This window comes from Bos grunniens, chromosome 16, assembly GCF_055505025.1.
Source record: "Bos grunniens cultivar Pamir isolate PY7600 chromosome 16, Bosgru_T2T1.0, whole genome shotgun sequence".
In the NCBI taxonomy this organism is placed as follows: Eukaryota; Metazoa; Chordata; class Mammalia; order Artiodactyla; family Bovidae; genus Bos; species Bos grunniens.
The window spans coordinates 31063598-31075214 of record NC_141180.1 but is presented as its reverse complement, the minus strand read 5'-3'; the positions used below and the strand labels follow the sequence as shown (position 1 = coordinate 31075214).

Genomic DNA, 11617 nt, shown 5'->3' with positions numbered 1-11617 from the left:
TACCTCTGGGGAGGCAAGCTGGATAGGAATGTGAGTGAGATTTTGGGGGTGACTGTTCTGCATCTCCTGTATTTGGGTCACACACAGAGGTGAGTGCATTTGGAAAAGTCACTTATAAATTTTACTACAAAAGAAATAAAAAGGACCCTTCAGAAATACTGAACTCAAGTTATGGGTGGTGGTGGTTTAGTCACTAAGTCGTGTCCATGACAAGTTAAGGATATATGTGCTGAAATATTTAGGGGAAAGTGAGCTGAAATGTATCAAAACATAAAATGAATTATTGGATGGATAGAGGGAAAGACAGATGAATAGCTATGTAATAAAGGACATTTAGCAAATATCAATGTAAATGGTATACAATACTAGTACATTTTATTAGTTATATATTAATCTCAATGGCAGGTGTATAGATGTTCAATGGAAAATTCAACTTTTTTATATATTTGAAAATATTTGTAATAAAATATTGGGAAAGATAAATCATGATCAAATGTGGTTTATCTCTTCCAGGAATGCAAAGATGGTTTAAACTCAGGAAATTGATCAATTCACATTAAGGGCTTAAGGAAAAGCTAACAGGTGCTGAAAGAGCATGTGGTGAAGCCTTAGCATTTCAGGTCTTTCTAAAACTGCTTAGAGAACTAGAAATAAGAAGAAGCTTTCTTGACTTGGCGGTCTTCAAATAACCTAGAGCAGCTTTCTCATGTCACAGACTTCGGAATCCTCTCTGCCCCTCCATGACTGTTCAAGTTCCTTACACTGCAATCATAAGCAAACAAGAAATAAGGCATCAAGAACGAAAGAAAGGAATTGACTTACTGTTATGCATAAGAATAAAATAGAATAACAACAAAAAAAGAAAACCAAGAATGATTATATAGTGGTCACTCATAATAACAATTCTAAATAACTTAAGACAAACAACATCAACAACAACAAAATAATAAGTGAATTCAGTGAGATTCCAGGTTAACTCAGAGCATTCCTCTACATTGACAGCAATCAATCAGAAGAAGTAACATAAGATGCCACTCACAGTAGAAGCAAGTCTCCCCAGTACCTAATAAAGAATTCACAAGACTTTTCAGGGAAATGCTCGATCGCTATTAAAAAGCATGAAATGTGATGACTAAAAGTGAGATGGATGTGACAACTCAACATGGTAGGGACAGCAGTTCTTTGTTTTGTCTTTAGAGTTGTTTCAATTCCAATCAAAATCTCATCAGTGTGTTTGGAGGATCTCATTAACTTATTCCAACAGGGATGCGGCTGAAAACAGCTAAGACATTTTTCAAAAGAAGAGCAAGGCTGCTAAACACTGTGTGTGCTAAGTTGCTTCAGTCGTGTCCAGCGATTCCAGACTGTAAACCATAAGACTTCTTTGTCCATGGGATTCCCCAGGCAAGAATACTGGAGTGGGTGGCCATGCACTCCTCCAGGGGATCTTCCTGACCCAGAGACTGAACCCTAGTCTCTTACCTCTAACCTGCATTGGCAGGTGGGTTCTTTACCACTAGCACCTCCTGGAAAGCCCACTAAACTAGACTGCTGCGAAACTACAGGAATAAGCCAGAACGAGATCATGGTGTGAGTGTGGCATGGAGAACAGAGCTCAGAAAGAGGTATAGGTGGCCACAGGTCTCAATTCTGGAGAAGGGACAGACAGTGGCCTGGGTGCATTTGGAAAACAGACTCCCTCTGTAGGGGTGGGAGGGACCCTGCACACATGCTCTTTGTTGGATCAAGGCCTGGATGTGAATGATAAAACTATATCAGTTTTATTAATGGAAGGAAATGTGGGGGTGATATCTTTGTCATCTTGGGGGCAGTAATAAATTCTTACATTAGACCTTGTACCTGGAAATTCTTTCCTTGTAGCTGGAAATTAAGGGATCTGGCTCCATTGTAATTTGAGATTTAAACAGATATAAAATAAAAATTTGTTGTTGTTCGGTCGCTCAGTCATGTCTGACTCTTTGCAACCCCATGAACTGAAGCTTGCCAAGCTTCCCAGTCCTTCACTATCTCCCGGAGTTTGCTCACATTCATGTCCATTGATTCGGTGATGCTATCTAATCATCTCATCCTCTGTTGCCCTTTCTCCTTTTGCCCTCAATCCTTCCCAGCATCAGAGTCATTTCCAGTGAGTTGGTTCTTCACATCGGTGGCCAAAGTACTGGAATTTCAGCTTCAGCATCAGTCCTTCCAAAGAATATTCAGGGTTAATTTCCTTTAGGTTGACTGGTTTGATCTCCTTGCTCTCCAAGGGACTCTCAAGAATCTTCTCTAATACTGCAATTCGAAAGCATTAATTCTTTGGCAAATAGATAAAGATATCTGGTCTAGTGGAGAATATGGTGGGGAAAGTTCATGGCATGGAGAGGCTACAGCTAAAATGACTGAGTGATTAATTCAGACTGTAAAGGACAGGCTACCACTGAAAGAATCCACATGGGGGAAACTTTAGTGGCCAACATTTGCATGGAGATTTTTCAGACTCAATAGTAATCATACAGATGCAAAATTTAAAAAAGGTTTTCCACCTCCCAGACAACCAATTTGCAGAAATTTGAATGTCAAATAATACTCAGCAGGAAGAGAGTGTAGGGACAGGGACCCCTGTCCTGTAAGTGGACATGTCCAGAGCAGAATCAGGCAGAGCTTAGTGAAACTGCTCTATCGTCTGTCTCCCGCTCCAGAGACCTGTTCCTAGTTCCATGCAGGGCAGTGGGGGTGCCTGTCTCAGGGGGACATGGGTACCCTCTGTGGGGAGCAGGGAGGAAAACCACTGAACTGCCAGAGACAGCAGTCTGGGGGTCGGTGCTGCCAGGCGGATAGATCTTTTAAAATATGCCGGTGATTGAAAAGTACATGAAGCTATGTGAAACCAACAGGGCAGGAGTAAATTAAACACGCAGCACGCACACTCATGCACACACCACGTGCAGCACAAAGCCTGAAAATAGGCCCCCGCTTCCCGGGGCTGAAGGTGCCTCCTCTGGGCTCACGGGTTTAGCAGTAGGTAAGGTGCCAAAGGGCCAGTCTGCTGCAGTGTGTCTCAGCAGGTGCCAGCTTTCCCTTGGGCCCCGCCCATCCACATGCCCTGGCTTCAGCCCTGACTCCTCTGGGGGACAGAGCTCAGGGCCCTGGCTCCTGACCTGTCCAGACTTTGAGCATGGGAGAAGGGGTAGGGACAGGGAACTCGGACCGTGAGATGCCCCGCCACCCCCATACCCTGGTAACTGGGGCTCAAACTGGCCCTCACTGGGGCAGTGCAACAGGTGCAGAAGGACCTGAAACCTCAGTGTGACTGGCAGTGACACGGCTTCTGTGCTCATCCTCACCTGCTCTCAGTCTGTCTCCCACAATTTCTAGATTTTCTATGCCTTCATAGATGGGGAGGCAGAGCCACAGAGCAACCATTTGACCTGCCTGAGGTCTCAGAGCCAGTTAGCATTGGACACGAGGCTGCTGGCCGACCCCACACTGGATTCTTAGCTGCTTTCAGTCACCCGGGCAGGTAAGGAAAGTAGGGTCAATAGGGACAGTGAAGGGACCCCAGGGTCTCAGGGGGCAGGGCCATGGGAGGACACAGGAAGGCTGGAGTCACTGACTTACAGACTGAGGAGGGGCACCAAGGCTCAGATGCTGGGCAGGCTGTGCGGCGAGAAGGGGAACCAAGCGAGACTCGGGGCAGTTCCCTCTGCCTTAGGCTCTCTGCACGTGCTCCTCCCGCCCCCTTCACTTGTTTCCTCCTGCTTTTGCTCTGGGCTCAGCTCCGCTGTCACTGCCTTGTGGGGCAGCCTTCGTGTGAGCTGCAAACAGAATGATGAGGGGCGGAGTGAGGCCTGGTCCCCAGAGAGGGTGCATCAGGGAGTAGAGACTGTGAGAAGCCCTGCCACACACTGGACTCTGATGCTCAAACCAGGTCTAGGGTCTGAGGGTGTCACAGAGAAATTGCGCCTGATACTCGTCAGCAGGACAAAGTTTCTGTGCCCCCTCCCCTCCGCACCGTGGGCAAGACTGCAGTGCAGGGCTGGCACCGCACAGCAGGGGCAGCAGGGTCCGGAGGCTACGGGCGGGTGGACAGGGCAGTGGGTGGGCGCTCCCAAGGGGAGCTTGGTTAAGCACCCAGAAGGAGGGGATGCTATTAAACCTGGGCTCGGCAGGCCACGGCCAAGGCCCAGAAGAGTCCAGTCAAGGATGGAATCCTGGGTGTGTGTGGGGGGCCTCCCTGCTCTGCCGTGGGCCTGGGTTCCCATCCCGCTCATCCTCCCACCCCAGGAAGAGGCCCCTGGATGTGGTCTTGCTGAGACCCAGAGCTGCTGGGAGCTGTGACTTCTCCCACAGCCTCAGGCATCCCAAGAAGGGGTCAGGTCCCCCAAGAGCCTAAACATCGCCTCCCTGGCTGCAGGTGCCCAACCAGGCTGCCCCAAGTCCAAGGCCTCTGTGACACAGCATGGCAGACCCCCCACCCTACAGCCAGCAGCCCCGCCACAGGCCTTCCGCAGTATACCAATGGGTGACTCCCATCTCTCCCCGTGTTTCCCCTCCAGGCATCTCTGAAACTCCCAAAGCACATTTTGGCCCTCAAAGTATGTCTCTTCTTGGGGGACACGTCCGACTCTCGCAGTTCATCGGCAGGCAGAGAATCCCATCACCTTTCCATGACCCTCCTGTGGCCCCCTCCAGACACACATCAGCTGCCCCCACTCCAGCACCCCGGGCACGGGTCCCTCCAGAGGTGAAGAACCTCATCTGGGCATGAACACTGGAAATGGACCAGGCTGCATCTGTCCCCTTGGCTTTGTCCCATGAAATAGCCTCTGTCTTCCAGCTAAAGCTTTAAGAACTGGAGGTTTCCTGACACCCAGGACAGAGAGAAGCATTTAGAATAAAAGAAGTTGTGTGATCCTTGCAGAGTGATTTTGGTCTCATGTAAACCCCAGCAGAAATTCTGGAGTCATTTCAGACTCTACCTGAACACGCGCTTCCAGTGGGGAGGGGGCCGACTGGATGGGGTGAGGAGGAGAGGGCCCACGGGACGGCAGGACACACTGGGTCCCAGAGTCACCATTACACAGAGCTGGGTGGGGGTTCTCTTCTGCCTTCATATGTGGCTTCTGGAAGGCTGGTTGGAGCAGTGAGATGTCAGGTACAGCCCAACAGCACCCTCATGGCTATGGTCTCTGGGAGCCCCTGCTCACCCATGCCTCAGCCCCTGACTAACTGCCGTGAGCAAGCCCCGCATGAGAAGACGCTCTGTGGGAGGGACATGGAGAGACAGGCTGGGACCGTCTGCTTCAGGTCCTCAGGCCAGAAGCCAAAGCAGCACCCCAGGGGGCCAGGAGCAACTTTCACCCTCAGGAGCACCCCCCAACACCCATCATGAGAAGAGACCTCCTACTCTAAGCAGCTCTCCTGGAAACCAGATTCAAGCACAAAGCAGGGCCATGCTTACCATTCCCGACACACTTCTTCCTGGCTTGGCCGCTGCGGCTGCTTTGTGAGCCATGAGTCTGAGCTCCCCACCAGAGACGCCCCCACCCCACATTCTGCCCCCAGCCTCTCAGTCCCCCCACCCTGAAAGTAGGTCTACACAGCAAGCACCCGGGGCTCCTGGCAACCACCTCCTGCCCTGACCCAAGTCAGCACACCCCCCATGACTGCCCCTCCCAGGGCCACCAGACATGGGGCAGAAGCCGGGTGGGAACATGTGGTTGGGTCTGCGTACTAGTCCCCGCTGTTCCTCTGTGGGTATCCAGGCTAGGGGTCCTGCCACCCTGGGCATCCCTGACCTGCTGGCCCCCCAGACCCCCACGATGTGCTCCAGTTCAGATGGGAGGGGGACCCCACGTGTGTGCTAGGTGATGCCAGGCACTGCCCCAGTGCAGGGGGCCCACAGCTTCCGCCCTGCTCTGGGCTTGTCTGGGAAACCCTGTCTGTGCAGGGTGGTTCAGGCCAAGGAGTCTGTCACTGGCTGGCCACATGCATCAAGCCTGCAAGTTTAAGGCACTTTATTTGCACTGCAAGGGATGCCCTCTCAGGCCCTGGGGGGAACCCTGGCGACTAGGACATGGAGCTGATTGTTGCTGTGGGGGCTCCCTTGGTGTGTGCATACCTGTGGGCATGTGTCTCTGTATGTTTGCAGCTACACGTGTGTGCATGTGTATGTGTGTGTGCACAAATGTGTATATATGGGTTGTATGCCTCACACACTTGTGCACATGTATATCTCTCATGTGTGTGCACGTATGTAAATGTGCATCTGCATGTGTGTCCCCTCCTCAGCCTGCAACACATACCCGTACACATCAGGAGAACCCCCGAGATCCAGGAGGTGACGGGCGAGAGGACCAGGTCTCAGGGTCAGGGGCCACTGGGTCTTCACAAGTGTTGGGGCCAGAGGCACAGCCCAGGAGCTGAGTCACTGCAGACCCACCAGCCAAAGGTTGCTCGGCTCATGCTCTCCAGGTCCATGGCAAAGCAGGTTCGTGGGTCACTCTCAAGAACAGTGTAGTGATTTCCCCCAAACCTGGGCTTTGCTTTGGTTTTGTTGCAGAAATTATGTTTGTTCTGTGTTCTGAAACCTTGACACCTGCCTCTTACCCATCTGCGTTCAGAAAAGCGAGTTGGTTTCCTACGTCCCGCCAAAGGGGCTGGACCACGTGCTGTGAGGTTTGTGTCCTTGTTAACAGGAGCTTGGGGCGTAGAGGGCTGGGAGGCGCCTGATGGCTGAAGTCCAGCCCCTCCCTGGACTCCTCAGTGACCAGACATCACTTCCTGCATGTGTCACCCTCAGACATAGGCACTTCTGGAGACTCAGGGGTCTGAGCACAAATGGGAGGAGCCTGGCCCATGGAGGCACACAGGCCACGTGTCTGCAATGCCCACGGCTAAGACGCAGCCAAAGTGCCAAGTGAAGCAGGTTGGCAGCAAGCGGTGAGCAGGGAGCTGACAATCAGAAGAGGGACCCCAGCTGCTAAGCACACGCTCCGACCTCCAAACCTGGGTGCAGCAGAGCCTGGATGCTGGTTCTGCCCAGCTCAGGCCCAAGGCTCTCCCAGAATCGTCCCTGGCATCCCTGCTAGCGGGACACACTTGCCAGTGGGGACGTTTTGAGCAGAAAGAAATTTGCACTAAAATCATAAACATTTTCCACTGTAATCTGTGTTAGTCAGGTCCTCCAGAGAAACAGAAGCAATAGTGTGTGTGTGTGTGTGTGTGTGTGTGTGTTAGGGTGCATATGTGTGTTCAGGTATGTGTGTGTTAGGGTGTGTGTGTCTTTCTGTGTGTTAGGGTGTGTGTGTGTGTTAGGGTGTGTGTATGTTAGGGTGTGTGTATGTGTGTGTTAGGGTGTCTGTTAGGGTATATGTGTATTTTAGGGTATGTGTGTCTTTGTGTGTGTTAGGGTGTATTTTAGGGTTTGTGTGTGTGTGTGTGTTAGGGTATGTATGTCTTTGTGTGTGTTACGGTGTATGTTAGGGTGTGTGTTAAGGTGTGTGTCGAGAAGGAGACCAGGGAACTGGGCAGCTCAAGCCCAAAGGCCATCTGCAGGCAGAGCTTCCTCCTGCTGGGGGAAGTCAGCCTTGGTTCTAGTCAGGCCTTCAATCGATCAGGTGAGGCCCACCACAGTCCGCAGGGCAATTGGCTTCGCTCAGAGTCCACTGACTGAGATGTTGCTCTTATTACAAAACGCCATCCCAGCACATCTGGACCCACGTGGGACCCAGTGTCTGGGCACCGTGGCCTAGTCAAAGAGACACAAGTTCCTTGCTGACGTGCTAACACGTAAGAAGCAGAAAACATGTTTTGAGCTCCACAGTCAGCACTGAGCTTCCCAAGAAAACAAAGGCAGCAGTCGACAAGTGTGCTGACCAGCCCTGGAGGCCTGGCACCCTGGCCTGGGGACCTCTGGCTGCAGGGTCAGGAAGAGCTTTCCAGGCTGGTCAGGAGGGTGGTCCCAGCAGGGAGAGGATGGGGGTGCTTGTCCCTCCCTGGAGAACCTGACACCTTCTTCCCCAGCTCCCTCCCCAAAACAACCTCCCTGGAACGACGAGAGGAAGGGCTCAAGCCTTGGGAAGCTTGAACCCTGGGCACTGGGCCTGGAGCCATGAGACCAGCCCATGAGACAGAGATACCAGGTAAATGTATCACTGGTGTGTCTTTCTAGTAGCGGAGAGAACCTTTGGTCTTCAGTGGCGCTTACCCTACTCCCAACCCTGCAGCCTTCATGGCACGCACCAACGTTTGTCTGAACAGCTGGGAAGGAAAAGCAAACCTGGAAACTGCCCTGGGGAGGTATTAATACATCCCCCTGCTCCAGGCCCACAAGCCCCCTCCAGGAGAATTCAAAAGTGGTTCACAGAACCTGCCAGCATTGCTGTATCACCAGGGATGCCCAAGCTGCTGACCAGAGTAACATAGGGAGAGTGGGCCAGGCCCTGGACCGACAGCCTGGGGTGGCAGCTCTATGATGGGGGCTGGACCCAGGGCCAGGGTTCTCTATCAAGGGATGTGCCTGGATCCAAGAGGACCGCCCTCCTCCCAGTCTTTCCCGGGGCGTCCCCAGGTCCACTGTCGCCTCTGCCCACCTGCCCACCGCTCCCAGCCCAGGAGCCTCATCTCTGGCTGCAGGGCTGGCTTGGGTGTATGGCTGGGGAGTGTGGGTGCATTTCTGCTCCCTGTACACAGCTGCTGGTCTGGGAGGTTCCTGGGTTCTGAGCGCCCCTCTTTCTGCTAAAAGAGGACAGAGGTTGCTTGGCGCCCTTGCCCCCACTCTGAGGGGGGCTGCAATTGGCTCTGAGCACGGAGGCTGAGGAGAATTTGTGGGGACATATTAGCCTTGGGCCTGCTTGGAGCTGAGATGCCAGGGCTCCTGCCAGGATAGGGGCTCTGATGGGGAGTTGCTGCTACCCCCCCAAGGCTCCCCGCCAAGCTTCAGTCATCAGGTGGGGAGTGACGTGAGGCTGGAGTAACTCAGGGCAGGAGCCACATTGGCCAAAGTCTCTGCCACCCAGCAGATGCCCACAGACCCAGAGAAACTCTGGCGTAGGTCAAGGGCGTGCTGTTCCCCGCTTCCCTGGGGCCTTAGAAACAAATGTCTCAGGGACTCAGAGGTTTTTCTGGTTAAGCGCCTTACCGCCCACATGCACAGGCCGCAGCCAATATTTTCAGGTCTTTATAGAGTCTTCCTTCCACTTTCTGATTGATGCTCCTGTGGATGAGTTTTATGTGAAGCGTTCTCCAAGCCCCCGTGAGATAAAAGGCCTGCCCTCTCTGGCGGGATGGAGTGTCTCCTTCCTCCCTCATCTGTCTTCATAAAGCCCTGCTTCCTGGCCCAGCCAGCCTCCCGCGTGGGCGGAGGGCAGGGGCTGCACTTGTGGCTGGGACCACCTTAGCCTGCTGGCAGGACTCCAGCCTGGGGTTGGGGCCAGGGGGCTGGTGGCGCCCAAGGAGCCCTGTGTTCCCCTGCATTCCCCCTCTTCCTGCTGACCCTGCAGGACACCGCCCCTCCATCCCCAGGCTTGGGCAATACCTCACCCGGTCCTGTGGCTCCTACTGCCCATCTCAGGCTTGGGAACACATTGGCCAGAAGGTGGGAGCTCCCTCTACACTAAGGGCCCAGGACAAGGGTGCTTCCTCTTGTCTGCCCCTCCTGCCAGGCCTTCCTCTCCATCCTCACTTGAAGCCTGAACTGCTCCCCCCATTGTCTGCGTATTCCCCCCACTTAGTGGCCCATTAGGGGGCATCCTCCTTGCTCCAGGCCTTTACCAGTCTTCGGTCACCTCAGGGAGGGCGGGGTCCCTGTCTTCCCCGAGTCGCAGGTGACCCAGACCCTCCACTGTGGAGGGTCTGTGAACCTGGGGTCAGGGCTGCCCTGGCTCCTGTTGGAACCTCTAGGGCCCTCCTGGCCCAGCACAGAGCTGCTGCTGGACAAGCAAGTGTTAAGTGAATAGACTGGCCACAAAGCGTCCCTGGGGCACAAAGAAAGGGAGGCAGAAAAATCTCCATCCGACCCCCCCCAACACACATGCAGGGTTTGTGGGTGAAATGTCCCGGTCTAGCAGGGGGAGGGGAGAAGACTCTGGAAGCCCCACCCCTATCCCCCACAGGGTGTTGGGGTGGCCCTGGGCCAGGCTGGCCTCGACCAGACCCCACAGCACAGGCCTGTCACAGGGAGGCTGTGATCCGTGTCCAGCCCCTAGCCTGCCTCCCCAGCTCCCTTTAATAGGGCCCAACAATTTCACACTCTGGAGCCCGGACGGTGCTTGTTTTGGCTGCCCGAGCGGCCCATCCTCGCCGACCCCGGATTGCATAACTGGGAGGTATCCACTTACTCTCACTGACGCCTGTCAGCGAGGCCCGAACGGGGGCCGCGGTGGGCGGACCAGCCTCCAGTGCTCCCTTCGTGCCAGGCGTGGGGTGGGGTCTCCTGTGGCAGCCCCCGACCCGGTAGGCAGGCTGGCAGCGGTGGACAAAGCCCCCAGCTCCGGGCCAGGAACGGTCACCTCTGAGCGGAGTTGGCCAGCATGGGTGGCGGCGGGTGGCGGGGTTGCCTCCACCCTCTGACTGCATCTCTGTCCCGCGTCATCCTTGGCCCTGCCAGCACAGCGGGCCTCTGGTCAAGAGACAACTGTGGGGAGGGAGCTGATTCTGGAAGTGCTCTGCACTCTGCCCAGTGTCCTAGTCTCCAGCCAGGCCCCTCGTGAGCAGCGACCTGGCTGCAGACCTAGTGGGACCTCAACGCAGCCCAGCTGCCAAGTGCGAAGACGTCCCTGGGTCCTGGGCCCTCACCGCCCAGCCGCCCTCTCCCCTCGGCTGCTGCGCCAAAGGTGGGGCAAGGGAAACAGGAGATTTGAATAATGGGAGAAAATTATTATGTCTTCGTGTGAGCTGGAACCCAGCCCTGTTCCCTGTGAGCGTGATAACCAGGGACGTGGCGTCTAACGTTTCTGAGCTCCGAGCCAGGGCCGGCCGTGACAATAAGATCATTGTTCCCAGTGTGGGGCATTGTCACTGGGGGACGGAGCCCCAGACACGCGGACTGGCATGCACGGGAAAGTGGGATGATGAAGCTGGCTCAGGGCATCCCCAGAAAGACGAGAGCCTGGGCCTGGGCTGAGGGCCGAGGAGGGGGAGGAGGACTGGCCCGTGCTGACAGTGCTACCTCATAGCTCGGTGGGTGACAGTGCTTCCTGGGGCTGTGGGAGGGCTCTGTGGGAGGTTCCGGGGTGCCCTTGGGTGTGGGGGCAAAGGGGTTTTCATTTTTAATGGAATTATGAGGCTGGAGCCAGCTCTGACCCCCAGCCCGAGAGCAGGCTAGTGACCCAGGAATCCAGGAGCTGCTTTTGGAGGTCACCTCTTAGGACGAGAGCTGACACTGCACCAGGTCCCAGGGGACCAAGCCCCACCATCTTCCAGGGAGCCAGGTCCCTGCTGCAGAGCCCCTGCCCCTCCACCAGTCCCCAGGTGACCAAAACCACCCCTCCCCCAGGACCTGGCGGGGACAGGGGAACCCTACCTGGGGGCCCACCAGTCAGCTCAGCACCGTCAAATTCCAATCAGCCCAACCGAAAGCTTGTCATTCCCGCTCAGACAGACATTCTAGGAG

The 11617-nt window shown here is 54.7% G+C and overlaps 1 long non-coding RNA gene across 1 annotated transcript; it reads right to left on the bottom strand.

Annotated features, from left to right (window-relative positions):
- Positions 1-353: 353 nt before the first annotated feature.
- LOC147356521 (uncharacterized) lies at positions 354-10766 on the bottom strand. The gene is made up of 3 exons (XR_015142752.1): positions 10344-10766; positions 3622-3818; positions 354-762 (listed from the first exon to the last, which is right to left on the bottom strand). It is a non-coding gene; the product is annotated as an uncharacterized LOC147356521 (long non-coding RNA).
- Between the last annotated feature and the right edge of the window lie 851 nt (positions 10767-11617).